Raw genomic sequence first — 5,897 nt, 5'->3', positions numbered from 1 at the left:
TTCAAAATTGAAGGAGAAATAAAGACTTTCTCAGAAGAAAAGGGTTAAAGGAATTTTTTTGCCAGTACATCTGCCTAGAAAGAAAAGTTAGGAGAATTTCGTTAAGAGAAAGAAAATTAGGTAAGTCAAAAACTAGGATCTACATAAAAAAAGTAAAAGCATCTGAGAAAGAATAAATGGAAGTAAGATAGAATTCAATTTATCTTATTATTTAATTTACCTTATTAATTAACCCAACAATTAGCAATGTGTTTATAATAATAATAGTGATATTATATTCAATTATGTATACTTATGCACATATGTATACTTATGTATAAGTGAAATGAATGATACTAATAATACAAGGACAAGGTGTCTTCTTCCTGACTGGTCTTCGGTGGTCAGTCTCTTCAGAGCTGCCCGTAGCAAGATGTCTTCAGGAAATGCCAAAATTGGGCATCCTGCTCCCAACTTCAAAGCCACGGCTGTTATGCCAGATGGCTGATTCAAAGACCTCAGCCTATCTGACTACAAAGGAAAATATGTTGTATTATTCTTTTATCCTCTTGACTTCACCTTTGTGTGCCCCGCTGAGATCATTGCTTTCAGTGACAGGGCAGAAGAATTTAAGAAACTCAACTGTCAAGTGATTGTGCTTCTGTGGATTCTCATTTCTGTCACCTGGCTTGGATCAACACACCCAAGAAACAAGGAGGACTGGGACCCATGAACATTCCCTTGGTATCAGACCCCAAGCATACCACTGCTCAGGACTATGGAGTCTTAAAGGCTGATGAAGGCATCTTGTTCAGGGGCCTCTTTATCATTGATAAAGGTATCCTTTGGCAGATCACTGTAAATGACCTTCCTGTTGGTCACTCTGTGGATGAGACTCTGCGACTGGTTCAGGCCTTCCAGTTCACTGACAAGCATGGGGAATTATGCCCAGCTGGCTGGAAGCCTGGCAGTGATACCATCAAGCCTGATGTCCAGAAGAGCAAAGAATATTTCTCTAAGCAGAAGTGAGCGCCTCGCCATTTTAGGGCCGGGCTGTAGTGGGCATCCATGAAAACAGAATCTTTTTTTGTACTATTGTCATGTTAAAACAAGACTTTAGACTCTGCAGATGTGATATGTGGTATGGGACAAGACAGCCCTTTCCTGTAGGGGTTGGGGAGGCCAGCCTTTCTTCCTCTGGAGAGAATGGTCTGAGCTGTGCTATGGGGCAGGCCAACTGATATGTACAGTAGCGAGGCATCACTTTTGATCTTTTGTTGTTTCTGTTAAACTTGAACTGAGAAAAAAAAATACAAGGACAAGAGGGAGGAATTAGGAAAATTTTGTTGTCATAAGTTATTTGTACTACCCATGAAACAACATAGATTTTTTCTTCAACATAGATTATTTAAAAGCAGACTTGCATTAGCTGTAAATGTATATTGCAAAATCTAGGACAAATACTTAAAAAACCCACAAAAATCTTTTTTTAAAAAAGAAATATAATTGATATAGTAAGGAAGCAGAGGAAATGCAATCCCATAAAATGCTCAGTTAAAACTACAAAAAGGAGAAAAATGGTGGAAGACAAAAATATGAACAATAGAAAGGGCAAAGAGTTGTTAATCTGTCTATATCAATAGTCACTTTAAATATCAATGGTCTAAGCACACCAGATAAAAGAGATAGAAAGAATGAAAAACAAGAATCAGCTGTTTTTTCTACATGAAACCCACTTTAAATACAAAGATATGTACAGGTTAAAATAAGGAGTGATAAAAGATGTACCATAGTAGCACTAATCAGAGGAAGCGGGAGTTGCTGTTTTGCAGACATAGCAGACTTCAGGGTAGGAAAATTGAATATGCACCTAATAATAGCATCTTAAATATAAGAAGCAGAAACTGATACAACTGTGAGAAATAGATGAGTCCACTGCCATAATGGAAACTTTAATACCCATCTAACAGAAATGGACAAATGTATGGGAAATCTCTTCACCTTCCCATCAGTAAATCTAAAACTGTTTTAGAGAATAGAGTCTTGGGGCACCTGGGTGGCACAGTCAGTTAAGCATCTGCCTTTTGCTCAGGTCATGGTCTGAGGGTCCTGGGATGGAATCCCCAATTTGGGCTCCCTCTTCAGGGAGAGGAGACTGCTTCCTCCTCTCCTCCCTGGCTCTCTCGTGCTCTCTCTCTCACTCAAATAAATAAATAAATAAATAAATAAATAAATAAACAAATAAATAAATAGATAGTCTTAAAAATTCTTAATTCTACTCTTCAGAACTCCCTGCAAAAAAGGGGTGAGGGGCATACAGATTAATGCCAAAATTAGAAAAATAAAATATGAGAGAAAAGGAAGCAAGGAATATCAAAATTGTCATTTTACCAAGTAGTAAATTGGAATTCTTAACATCTTTGGGGGAACATCAAAATTATTCAAGGAATGCAAATGCCAGTATTAACAATCTGAAAACAAAGTGGTTAAATATTAATAAAGTATTTAAAGTGATTAAGGATTAATAGTTATCAAGGAACATTCGAATAATAACTTGAACACTGCTGATATATGCATAAGTTGGTTTAAAAAAATCTTTCTTTTAAATCCATTAATTCCTTTCCTAGGAATGTATCCAAGAAAAAAATTCACATTTTAGATAAGAGTTTATGAACAAAAGACGCACATGCTTCTTTATAATGAAAAAAAAATAGCAATTCCTTCTCGAAGAGACCAACTCTGGCCACCACATCTTACTCCAGCCCTACTATAATCCTTTTTGTACAGTGCCATTTTTTCTAGGACATTTATCACCTTCTAACATACTGTTACAATTTATTCATTTACTATGTTTATTATTCATCAGAAATTTCCTAGCATGGGAGTATAAAGTGTATATGTGCAGAGTTTTTGTTTTTTAAGTTTTGTTGACTGATGTGTTACAGGTGCCAAGAATAGCCCTGTCTACAGTAAGCACTCAGTAAATATTTAGTGAATAAAATAATGTCAAAAATATAAGAATGATATATAAATATAAATAAATATTGCAAACCATAATTTTGTTTTTCAAAATAGAATAGGAGGTGTTAAAATATATACAGGTTTCCATAAATATATACATCGGTGTGTGAGAAATCAGAACACAACATTTTATATGTATAGTGATGAAAGTCATACACATAAATGTGTATGTATATAGAACAAAAGAACACTAATGCCTAGAACTGGTCAAATTAAATATGATTTTTAATTTTCCATTATTTCTACCTCCAAATATCATACCATTATTACATGTTTAACATTTAGAAATGATATTATTAAAATATTGTAAGCTCCATATGGCTTGATTTAGATAATAGTTTACAAAAAAAAAATGTTATCTCGGCACTAGGGATTTAAGGGATTATATAGAGAGACAGAAATATCTTAGGGTATTGGTTTGAACCAGGGAATAAAGGAAGCGCAGATGAGATAAAATGACATGCTATACCACAGTAGTGAACACTGAAGTTTCAGAACTTTAAAAAACTTCACAGGTACGAAATTGATAAGGCTCTTGGCCTTCCCCAAGTCACCAGTCTCCCTTGGTTGGACTATTTATCACAATGGTCCCCAAATGATTTCCCAGTTTGCACTTTCAGCCCTGTACCCTATTCTCCACAAGGCAGCCAGAAGGCTTCTACAGTCTGTGTCATTTTTCTTCTCAGAATTCTCCAACAGCTTCCTATATTACTCAGGACAAAAATCAAAAGTTCTCCACATTGTATACATAGTCCCGCTATAGGCCCTGAAATATCTTCCACCCAGTTCTGTGATGGAATCACGTCACGGCAAAAGATTTTCTAACTTTCCTTTGTAAAAAGCCAACCCCCAGTCCACAGAAAACCCCAAATCTCTTTTAACCTGCTTTATTTTTCATCACTGGAATTGTTACTACCTGATACATATTATAATATAGGGACACATGCCTTATATATATACGTTAAATACACATGGATACATACATGCACGTATATGTACATATGACATATATCACGTATATACATATACAATCATACCTAATACAACTATATATCTTATGCCCCTAACACACTTATATTTATGCATATCATATATTTAATATCTGTATTTCACTGCCTCATGTGTGTGTTTGCACAAATGCCTGTGTGCCGTTTGTTTTCCCTCAGTCTTTTGTCTTGAAAGTATAATATTTATGGAAAAACACACTCAGTTTTTTTTGTTCAACACTACATTTCTTTATCTAGTAGAAGGCCCTGTGCATGCATAGAAATTAATGAATATCTATTTGATTAATGAGTACTAAATAAGTTTAGTAAATTAAATTAACACTTTTTTTGTGTGTTCACTCTTCCTACTTTATAATAAGGAAGATTTGATGATTGCAAACATATGTACCTATTTATTCATCGACTTGACCAATTTGCTGTTCTACTGATCGGTCTGCACCTCTGACCTACCTTCATGCAAGGTTATTCAGTGGCTTTAAGCTTAGGTACCTCTCTCTTAAATTTTTTTCTCTGCAGTTGCTCTTGTTTCTTTAAGTTCTCTGCCAAGCTCTGTGTGACTGCAAAACTTCCTAAGAAGAAAAGAAGTAAAGAAATCACTGTGGCATTCTAATTTTAGCTAATTCTAATAAAATTTATTCATAGATCAGGGATGGTGAAAGAGAGGTTAAACAAATCTGTGCAGATTATTTCACACACCTCAAGGGAGGCTGACTTTACATTATTTTAAATGACGAATTCCTCTTGGCTGGTTTTGACAGAATTGGATCTGACTGAGAATCTCTCTTAACATGATTATGTGATTATCTGAGATTTTTTTCCTTCGTCCTACATCTTTTCAATTGGGAATGGGAATCTCTACAATTGTATATTTTGGGATCTAGACTTTCGTGAGTCAGAGCACACCAGCCTTTGAGATGTATGAGTTTCAGGAGAGACTCCTGAAGGTGAATATTGATGCTCACATCTGCTCTGTCTAATCAAGGACGTGTGTTTCCTAGTCTGTACATACCAGGTTTAGAGTGAAGGATGATGTAAAAAAATGTTATGACTGAAATTTCTATGGTCTGGAAAAAGTTCCTTATTTTTACAAACCAGATCCATGTGTTCAGAATGGCAGGACTGTTGATTGGCACATCCCAAACAAACAGTCCTGGGCAATGTTATTCTTTTTTTTTTTTTTTTTGTTATTCTTAATTTAACTTGCTGACCCTTTAATTTAATTTGCCAATATCACGCTTTCTAAAAAAGCTAAGGAAAGAACTTTGGTAGCCTTATGAGAATTCCTGAGAGATTATTTCTCATTTCTGTGAGTTTAAAAACCAGTTTGGAATACCTTTACATCAGGAATTGTCTCTTAGGAAGTTAAGTAGAATTCTTACATTAGACTTGGCTTAAGCTAATGGCCACTTATAATTTACAACATTGTGTATGTGTATAAAAACAACAAATGTATGAATGAGTATTGCAAACAAAATAAAATACCTGAATTTTCCAAAGGTTGCTTCTTTCATATCCAAGCAAAGAACTGTGGCCTTGGGTAAAATATTTCTCCTAAGAAATACATTTTTGTATTTCTCTTCATTTTGTATTTTTGTTCATTATCCTGTTCGTTTTATTTTTGTAATTCTTTCAAGTGAATAATTGTTTTGGGTGTATGACAACTCGAATTAAGCTATTTCTGTTAACCAAATAGTTCATCAGCAACTTTCACTGAGAACTTCTTGATAAACAGCTCCACTCTTGGCGAATCTATTTGTTCCTGAGTCAAAAGTTAAAGGGAATGTTGGGTAAGTAAAGAAGAGTGAGGCAAAGGACAAATAAGTATATTCATCTTTTAGAAATGGAAACATTTTTATTAGGCATCAAGTGAAACAGTGTATCAAAAAGTTC

General features: G+C 34.8%; 1 pseudogene; it reads left to right on the top strand.

Annotated features, from left to right (window-relative positions):
• The first annotated feature begins 404 nt into the window (after positions 1-404).
• LOC112923615 (peroxiredoxin-1 pseudogene) lies at positions 405-1,026 on the top strand (annotated as a pseudogene).
• Positions 1,027-5,897: the final 4,871 nt, after the last annotated feature.

Source organism: Vulpes vulpes, chromosome 2 (genome assembly GCF_048418805.1).
Source record: "Vulpes vulpes isolate BD-2025 chromosome 2, VulVul3, whole genome shotgun sequence".
In the NCBI taxonomy this organism is placed as follows: Eukaryota; Metazoa; Chordata; class Mammalia; order Carnivora; family Canidae; genus Vulpes; species Vulpes vulpes.
This window is presented reverse-complemented; position numbering and strand designations above follow the sequence as displayed.